We start from the raw sequence: 10,933 nt of genomic DNA on the forward strand, positions 1-10,933 counted from the left end.
AGCTGGACTTATACGCGTGGGAGCGTGGTGTAAAACATATGGAGGCCGACCAACAAACATATGAAATAGACGATGGTTTGGAGCGTTTGGAGAGGAGGCTGACTTGAAGGTTAGAGTATTTGCGATGGCGTATATATTGGAGATGCGTTGGAGGCATTCCCACAATCATTCGCTCATTGCTCAACAAAGAGAATGTGCAAAACAAGGTGTAGGCACAACAAAGGAAGAAAGGCACAGTTGGAGATGCGCTCGTACTTGGGCAAGGCCGCGCAGAGTTAGTTGCTTGTCTTGGTTTTGGGTGAAGGGCGCGGGCAGGGTCGCCCGCCGGTTGGAGTGAGGTGTGCACGGGTGTGTGGCACCCAGTTTGTGCGACGACTTGGCACGGGTTCTTGGGTGGCTCGGGTGAGCGCCCGCCCGTCGTGCAAGTGTGCACAGTGACTTGGTGAAGTGTTGAGATTATGAACGGAGGTGTGTCTTGGGCAGAGGCGCCCGTGTGTGGCGACTTGGAGGCGCACCCAAGTTGGGCAAACAACATGATCGTGTGACGAGGTGAACGAAGGGTTGGTGAGTCATGCGGCGACCGTGTGGAGACGCTGACGAGCTGGGCAACCGAGTTTGTCGAAGATTGTAAATTTGGCTAAGTATGAAACTTGGGGTTTCCAAGTATACTTGTAAAGCTTTGTAACTGTTGTAAAAGACTATATAATATATTATCAGGCAGACTCATTGTTCAGGGAGTTGCCCCTCCCTTTATACTGTGCAATTTTGTTCTTCATTTATAATTGCTGATGATAATGAATGTGTATGGATGTTCATTGGTATAAAGGATAACATAATAATACTTGGTTGCGAAACACAAACTAAGTAGGAGTAAGTGGTTAGGCGTAGTCCACGAACATAAGTATTGGTGAAAAGAAAGTGTTCGGTGGTGCCGCACCTCGCTAAGAGCGGTTGAAAGACTACCGTCGGCTTGGGGGCGTGACAGGTGGTATCAGAGCTCGGTTGGAGCTGGTGATTGAAGCTGATTCAGGGTTGAAGAAGCTTGACAGTTGGTGACAGCAAAGCAGGTACTTGCAGGTGAAGGAAGTTGTTTCACATACAAGTGGAACAAGGGCTGGTTCAGGTTGCAGGCAACTTGGTGAAGCTGTTGAATGGTCGAAACTAGATCGCAAAGAAGAAGGAAGCTGTTAGCAATGGCAGCTGAATCTCAGGCTGGGTCTAGTCATGGTGTGCAGGATGCTACTATGGCACTTATGGAAAAAGTGTTGGAAAGGATGGAGGACTTGGAAGCTTTCTGGACTAAGAAGATGGACTTGATCGATAGGGATCAAGAGGCCAATTCGAAGATGAGGGAAGAGCTCGATGAACTCTGGACTCAACATGAGTACACTGATCTTATGTGTACACAACTTGAAGTAAGGGTCAAGGAGGTTGAAGAGGCAAGAGACCAAGGTCTTGCAGAGATCGTGGGCTTGCGAAAATCTCTTGACGAAGCCAGAGATGAGATTGCAGTGTTGAAGAAGGCCATGAGGCATAACTCAGGTGGAGGAGTGCCTCATGTGAAAGTCAAGGAATCAGAATCTTACGATGGTACAAGGAGTGCAAAGACTCTTGGCAATTTTATATGGGACATGGAGCAATACTTGGAACACTTGGGTCTATCTGATGATGAGACGAAGGTTAAGGTAGCTGCTCAGTTCTTGACAAAGGATGCTAAGATGTGGTGGCGAAGGAGGATGGATCAGATTGCCAATGGCAGTGCTGGTGACATTACTTCGTGGGATGAGATGAAGAAAGCTTTGCAGACCCATTTCAGTCCTCAGGATGAAACGTGGGAAGCAAGGATGAAAATTAAGTTCATAAAGTAGACCGGGAACCTTCAGACATATCAACGAGAGTTTGCAAGTGCGGTTCTGGAACTTCCTGACATGGCGGAGAGAGACAAGGTGTTCAACTTCATTATTGGATTGAAGCCTTGGGCATGCAATGAAGTGAAGAGGTAGAGAATTAGAACACTTGAGGAAGCTTTTGATGTTGTTGACAGGTTGGTGGAGAATTATGATGAGACTTATGAAGATAGGAAGAAGAAGTCCAATAAGCCGAAAGATAAGAAGAAGGATGATGCTTCGAAATCAGATGATAATTTGAAGACGAAGAAAGCCTTGAATTGTTGGATATGTGCTAGACCACATACGGTGAAGAACTACCCTTCTAAACCAAAAGTGGCTCCAATTGCACAATCTAATACGAAGAATGAAGAAGCTTCTGTGGGGATGATGCAGATACTTGGAGCTGCCGCTGCTACAAAGGTGGTCTCTCGGAGGGATCTTGACAGGAACAGTTTGGAGTATGTTCGAATGAAGGTTGGAGGTGCTAATATACTCACTATGGTGGATAGTGGGGCCTCTCACAACGTGAAGATACTGCAAGAAGAATTGGGTTGAAATTTGTACTGGTGAAGGCACAGATAAAGACTGTCAATGCACCTCCTGATAATGTTCTTGGTGTAGCTGAGAAAGTGGACATAACACTTGGTGAGTGGACAAGGAAGGTCGACTTCACTATAGTGTGGATTGATGACTATGAAGCTATGCTAGGAATGGAATTCATGAAACAGTTTGATGCTATGATTGTTCCACATTTGAGGAAGCTGTACATTTACGATGGAAGGGAAGATGTACCCATTGGTGTACCAACCATTGGAGTGACAAGCCCTGATTGTATGTTGGCAGTGATGCAAATGGAGGATGAGAAGCGGATGGAAGACATGAGTAAGCGGTTGTCCACGCTTGAGACAAAGCTTACCGAGCAGTCATTGGTCATCAGGACTCTTTCAGATAGTATCTTGGATTTACCAATAAGGCTAGAAGTGGTCAAGGATGACAATGATGATGATGAGGCATATGTGAGGCCGAATGTACGGGAGGAGGATCGGGTCACTTATCTACAGAAGATGGAGATAGAAAATCCTGACAGATGGATTGAGATGATTAGTGAGGGTGAGCCTTCAGGCTCTACTCCCTCCACATCTTATTAGATGACAAGAAGATGGGGCTCATTGTTAGCTGCTCATGGCAGTGAGTCCTTAAAACAGGTTGAGCAGGTATGGCAGATGGTGCAGGGATGGCTTCGCATCAAGCATCATGACATGTTGCAGATGGGATGGAGTTTCCGTAGACCTAAGCATGGGTGAGATTCTTGGTGAGTCCAGGATGTGGCAGAATCCGAGATAGACTGGTGAAGGCATAAGGATGTTCACTCTCATGGCTTGAGCATGACAATTGGATTAGCTACCCAACTAGTTCAGACATGGGGTCCAGAAGTGCACGAAGAGATGTTGGAATCAGGCAGGAAGGATGACAATTCACAGGATGAGGACAACACATGGTGGAGATGGAAGTTCTACATATGTTGCAGGGATGTTTGCAGTATGTGGAGGAGTTGACATCATGGACCAAGAATGAGACAAATATTGATGTTGATCTTGGTGGATGGCTACTAAGATGGTATGTTGTCGAGGACGATAATGATTTCAGGTGGAGGAGGATGTAATGACCTGCAGCTCTGCCCGAAGTGCGACCGCGGAGGGCGCGCAGTTGGAAGTGAACGAGCATTGTTTGATTGAAGTGCGAGCTCCCTTGGTTATGCGATGGAGATGTGTTACACATATGAGGAGGGCGAGCTGGACTTATACGCGTGGGAGCGTGGTGTAAAACATATGGAGGCCGACCAACAAACATATGAAGCCAACGATGGTTTGGAGCGTTTGAAGAGGAGGCTGACTTGAAGGTTAGAGTATTTGCGATGGCGTATATATTGGAGATGCATTGGAGGCATTTCCACAATCATTCGCTCATCACTCAACAAAGAGAAGTGCACAAAACAAGGTGTAGGCACAGCAAAGGAAGAAAGGCGCAGTTGGAGATGCGGCTGTCCTTGGGCAAGGCTGCACGGAGTTGGTCACTTGTCTTGGTTTTGGGTGAAGGGTGTGGGCAGGGTCACCCGCCGGTTGGAGTGAGGCGTGCATGGGTGTGTGGCGCCTGGTTTGTGTGACAACTTGGCACGGGTTCTTAGGTGGCTCGGGTGAGCGCCCGCCCGTCGTGCAAGTGTGCATGGTGACTTGGTGAAGTGTTGAGATTGTGAACGGAGGCGTGTCTCGGGCAGAGGCGCTCGTGTGTGGTGACTTGGAGGCACGCCCAAGTTGGGCAAACAACACGATCGTGCGACTAGGTGAACGAAGGGTTGGAGAGTCGTGTGGCGACTGTGTGGAGACACCGACAAGCTGGGCAACCGGGTTTCCGAAGAATGTAAATTTGGCTAAGTATGAAACTTGGGGTTTCCAAGTATATTTGTAAAGATTTGTAACTGTTGTAGAACATTGTATAATATATTATTGGGCAGACTCATTGTTTAGGGAGTTGTCCCTCCCTTTATAGAGTGCAATTGTGTTCTTCATTTATAATTGCTGATCATAATGAATGTGTATGGGTGTTCATTGGTATAAAGGATAACATAATAATACTGGGTTGCGAGACACAAACTAAATAGGAGTAAGTGGTTAGGCGTAGTCCATGAACATAAGTATTGGTGAAAAGAAATTGTTCGGTGGTGCCGCACCTCGCTAAGAGCAGTTGAAAGACTACCGCCATCTTGAAGGCGTGACACCCCACATCGCATCAATGACTCGTGGGCCTTACATTTTGGGTTCTAAGTGCCCACTGAAATGGTTGTGGGCTAATCAAGGGAAAATGTACGAAAGTTTCACGCCCATGCCGACTCTCCACATCGCATCAATGACTTGTGGGCCTTACATTTTGGATTTCAAGCGCTCACTCAAACAGTTGTGCACTTATCAAGTGAAAATGTTCCAAAGTTTCACCAATTCATCGATGCATAGTTCTTTATAATGAGAGCCACACGTTATGTGGGCTTATCAAGTGGAAAAGTTCTGACGTTTCACGAATTCATTGACGGATAGTTTTTTATATCGGTAACCATACACATTATTTATAACGATTAGCATTTAATACTAATAATGTTTTAAGATATTTTTCATTAGGAATTTATTAAGTGTGGAGAGGAAAGTTTTTTATCTGTAAATTTATATTATAATATTAAACTTAAAATAAAAATGGACTAGATTGGGAAAGATTTATAGAAATTGGTATTTTTGATACATGTATATAATTTTGGCATACTCATGAAATGACTTTTTTCACTTATTTTTTTAGTTAATTTTAATCAAATCTTATGAAAAATTTTAAAAATTTGAGTTTAAATTGTTTAACATGCGTAATTGAGTGCCCAAAAAAAATTTTGGAATCTATTTATGCATTTAAAAATGTATTTTCAACAACAAAAAATATTAAAAACCACATTAAACCTATAATTTTTTATTGTTTAAATTATATTTTTGAATATTTTATATTAAAAACTAGATTAATTATTTTATTTTAGATTTAATTATATTTTTTAAAATATACTTTTAAATATTTAATTATTACCATATTAAAAATTAATTAATTTATTTTTATTTTAACTAATACTTTTTTGGACATTTAAATATTTTTATTAACATCAACATTAACACATTCTCTTCATATATATGTTATGTTTATATATGAATATGAAGCTGACTCCTTTTCTTTTCAAATTCCTCGGATGAAAAGACCAAACAAAAATATGATAATGTTTGTGAAATTAAAACAAAAACACAGATTTAAAAACACAAAGAAAAGAAATATATGTTCCCATTACCTCGTTGCGGGCGTTGGTTCCAAAAGTACACAAATTACAGACTATGGCCTGACGGCCTCTCAGCATGTTCTTTTAGATCATACCTGCCGTGTCTTCTGACATCGTAGACTGCCCATATAAATAAAGCAAAACCTTAACAATTCGAATATCATCCCTTCAATCTACTCACCTTCTAGAGCCTTGTAAGATTAATTAAAAATTAATATAAGAATCAATGAAATTGTGTCTTCCATCTCGAGCTTCCATGCTCCTTTTTGTGGAAGCGTTTGGAATGTTTAGCCAATAATATAAGTTTTCTCTAATAATTCCCCACCCCAAATTCATTTAAAATTTTTGAAAATAATGTGTTATCATATTTGTGAGTAGTTTAGGGACCAGTATAGAAATTTTAAAGCATATAATATTTGTTTAAGAAATATTATAATTATATATATATATATATATATATATATATATTAATTAATTAATTAATTAATTAATTAATTAGTTAAGTTAAAAAACCATTATCAAGAAAATCTACAACCTAAAAATAACCCAAAGGTCAGTCCCATTCTATGCCACATCAACTCTATATGGCTAGAATTTTAGCAACCATAGGATTTTCAACTCATAATCTTCAAACAAGAAATGCCTAGAGAAAAGAGTGCCCACAGTTTAGTAAACTATATTATTTATCATTCGCTGAAAATATATTTATTTTATAAAATAAATTTAAAATTATTATTTTTTATTTATATAATGATATATTTTATATTAAAATAAATATTTATATTTAATAAAAATTATTTATATTTTTAATTATTTATTTTTTTTTTCATAAATTCGTGTTTTATTTTAGTTGAGTCTTGATAGCACGACTCATTGAAAGGGAGTTTTGTTAGTGGGTGGTATGTGTTCAAACCTCACATGCACTGAGAAGAGGCATTGACTTACAAACAAAATTATTTTATTTTAGAAATGTATATCTCATACATATTTTCCAATTAAATTCAATGAAAATGGTTAGTAAGAATGTTATCCTCTTTATTCGAATTTGGTTCTATCAATTAACATCTTTTACAATTTACTCTATTCTATCAAGTGACATGTCTCTTCTATCAACTAACATCTACTCTATTCTATCAAGATTCTCTTTACAAACATGGAGCACGCTTCACTCAAGGAAGCTGTGACATTTCATGTGGGTTCTTCGCATATTAAACAATATCCTTATCTTCACTTCATATTGGAAAATGTCTCTAAAAATCACATTATCGAGCCCCCTATCAATACCAACCCAATACAAATTACCAATGTAAAAACCCCTACTTTCGCTAGATATTGTACTTATCCATTTTTTTATTAACATTTTTTATACTCCTTTATATTTTTTCATTAACTTTGGGTTCCATTTTTTTTATAGTTTCCAATATAAAAACCCTCTACCCCTATATATCTACCTTTCCATATAAAAACTCTCTACCCTTATACATCGTGCAATATATTATTTCATTTTTCTCTCCATAAATATTCCCAATATAAACTTACTTGTATGGTATTTCTGCCCTAGTACAAATATTGTATCCTTAAAAAAATATAAATACTCAAAATTATTATTAAAAGATAATCATTATCACACAAAGACAAGCATTAAAAAAATATAAATACTCAAAATTATTATTGTATATGAACCTGACCCTTCGGTCAAACATAAGCATTATCACACAAAGACAAGCATTATAACAGAAGGATGTTTGCAACTTCAAAAATATCAAATTTTACTCATCCGACTGCAGGAATCCGACTTTCAAAATTGTGAAAGAATCATAGCCTAAAATGTCTCTAGTGAAAGAATCTTGCCTTTAAAATTGTCTCTTATATTGAGAGTGACTTAAAAATCCTTGTTTCACGTAACTTCACATAAACAAACAAATAAGTCCAGCCACCAGATTTCCGCGCATCGAAAATAGCTTATTCCAGAACGAGGCTTCTTATATAACTCAGCGAAACTGAATGATAGGATTTAAAAAGCCTTGTTTCACGTAACTTCACATAAACAAACAAATAAGTCCAGCCACCAGATTTCCGCGCATCGAAAATAACTTATTCCAGAACGAGGCTTCTTATATAACTCAGCGAAACTGAATGATAGGATTTTTTAACAATAGCAATAGTTGAAGTAAATTATAAATAAATATCATTTTTATTAAAAAACGAGTTAAATCTAACTAATAATTCAAGGATAGTTTAGCCCCGAGGGATAGTTCAAATGGTCGAGTTCCCGTTGCTAGTACTCTCCCGGTTTGGGAGGTCACGGGGTCAAATCTCCTCGACGCCCTCGGGGTTAGGCCTGATATGGCCAACCGGCAGTTCCCTTCGGGTGGAGCTGCCTCGCTTCTCCCTTCGGGTGGAGCTGCCCCGCTTCTCTATGTGGACATAGCGGCCACTCCGGTGCCCGTGAACCACACTTTAAAAAATAAAAAATTCAGGGATAGTTTGGATGAGATACGATCAAGCATTCATGTATAACAAAATTTGATCTCCAAAGAGTTTACTCTATTTTGAGGTGAGCAATATTTCAATTAACGGCGGCTTGTTTAATTATATTATGTTTTCACATTTTTCTCGTTCAAATTTAATTTCTGTTTATATAACTTTTTAAAGAAATCCTTAAAAAATGTGGATTTGTGTAGACTAAATGATTCAATGATCTTGATAAATATCTATCCAATTTTAAACAAAATTAACTAAAGATTATATCTAAAACTACTTTAAATATAAAACATTAGTTATATCTAAAAACATTTCAATTTTATAATAGCTAAATTGAGAACTTTGTAAAATCACTAAATTTCATGGCTCTCTAGTATATGCTTTAAAATTGTTTTTGCTTGGTTGAGAATTAGTTTTTCTGGTATGTAAGGAAGTAAGTTAATAGAGCTAGACCCAGAGGCATCTCCCAAAAGCTAAACTCTGCTCCCATATGAACCACCAAGTATTAATTATAAGTGATCTGGTTTTTTAAGTAACTATAATAAAAACCTATCTTACACTTGATTTTGACAACTAAATTAAAATAGATTTTATAATACATAAAAAAAATTCCTCTCCATTACAATTGGTGAAAAATTGCTGCAACTTTAACCCACTGTGATAAACAATTGCTGCAACTTTAACCCAATTGGTAAGAAAATTGAAACTCGAATTTAAAGTCACATTCTCCAGCTTCTTTACAAAGAAGCTAGTCGCTTCAAGCGTCTAGTTAGAAATAGTCACTTCAATTTCCGTGTTTGAAGTCCTCTCACATGCTTTCCCAACAATTGCCCTCTGCTTTGTCTTTTTAATGCAAAACAATGCTTGCTTGCGAGTCGGGTCCACATTAATAATACTCAGAACTCATGATCCTGGACTGGAATCTCGTGAGCAGCCCTACGTCGTTTTTTATTATTTGGCGGTGCTTAGACAAGCACAGAGAAGGTTCAAGTAACGTCAAACGGAACCTGGTTGATATGCATTCTACTATGTTGCAAGGTTTCGCGAACCCGGGTGGGGTTCTCGTCCACAAGTTCGGATTTGGCTACCGGTGTGTTTTATTTTATTTATTTATTTACGAAGAACTGGGTTCTTTGTTAAAAAAACATTGTGTTGTTCTGTATTGGCGGGTATAGAGAAGTCTGATGATGGTTACCTGAAACCTTAAAATCGAGTTTTTTTTTGGTTTATTTTAGTTTTTAAAAAATTTTGGTTTATTTTAGTTTTTATTTTTAAATTTCTAATTAATTAATTAGGCTTCGGTTAATATTCTAGGTAGCTAGTTCTTTATATTACGAGAGGAATTAGAGTATTATGATTTTATCTATTCAATAAAGAAAAATAAGTTATATATAATTTAATGTACATTGATCGCACACTTAGTTTCATATTTTGAAAAGAACTTGGGTACAAGGAGGGTCTTTTCAATAGATGTGACCAATACATAGATGATGCTATGTGTGTGGATGAGGAGATACAATGACATAGTCTTATTGAAGATAAGTAGGAGCCTCAAGATGAGAGTAATTCCTATGTGGAGAGCATGTTGTTGAAGACTTGAGTAATCCTGACAAGGCTAGGTTGGTTGAGATCTGTCTCACTTCCACCTTTTTTAGTTTTGAAGGGGAGTTCTTCGAGCAAACTTGTGGGGTTGCAATGGGATTCCCCCTTTCCCCTGTTGTTGCTAATTTGTTTATGGAAGATTTTGAGTCTAAAGCTCTGAACTCTTCCCGGCTCCTTCCTAAACTATGGAAGAGGTATGTGGATGACACCAATGTCATATGGTCTCATGGCCAGGACGAGCTTGATCTCTTCTTTGATCATCTTAACAGGCAGTCCACAGTCATTAAGTTCACTAAGGAGCAGGAAGTTGAGGGATGCCTTCCTTTCCTTGATATTCTTATCTCTAGGAATGATGATGGTTCCCTCGCCCATCAAGTTTTTCGAAAGAAAACTCATACGGAGCAGTATCTTCATGCCAGTTCCCACCATTTCCCAGCTCAAATGATGGGGGTTCTTAGTACCCTTGCTACTCGGGCCCTGAGGATCTCGGACAAGAAGAGCTTTGAGAAGGAAAAATCCCATCTGCTGGATGTCTTTGTGGAAAATGGTTACAGTAGATACATGGGTCATAGGGCTTTCCTTAAAGCTTCCAAGAATTCTCTGGTGAAAAGAGAGCCAAAAGATCGTGTTCCTGGTGTCCATCTAGCTTATGTTCAAGGGACCACTGATAGAATTGGTAGGATTCTCAGGAGACATAGTATCCCGGTGTCCTTCAAGCCCCTGAACACCATTCGTTCATCTCTTAGATCGGTGAAGGATCCCATCAACCCTAAAGATATGAAGGGTGTTTATATGATCCCTTGTTCTTGTGGGAACCCTATATTGGGGAGACTGGTCGTTCCATTAATCAGAGGACTAGTGAGCACGCAGCGGATCTGAAGCATAGGAGATTTAAGTCCTCCGCTTTGGCTGAACATGTTGAGAAAACCAATCATCATGTTTGTATCGAAGAAGCCAGTGTTATTGCTAAGGTTCCCCATTTCCATCATCGAAAATTCAGGGAAGCGCTTGAGATCGAAAAGAGACCAAGCAATCTCAATAGAGAGGATGATTGGAAAGTCAGTAGGTGTTGGGTCCCAGCCCTCTCTTCCTAGTCGTTTTT

Source organism: Pinus tabuliformis, chromosome 3_1, assembly GCF_031772625.1.
Source record: "Pinus tabuliformis cultivar Carrire ecotype Pingquan chromosome 3_1, CPIR1, whole genome shotgun sequence".
NCBI lineage: Eukaryota > Viridiplantae > Streptophyta > Pinopsida > Pinales > Pinaceae > Pinus > Pinus tabuliformis.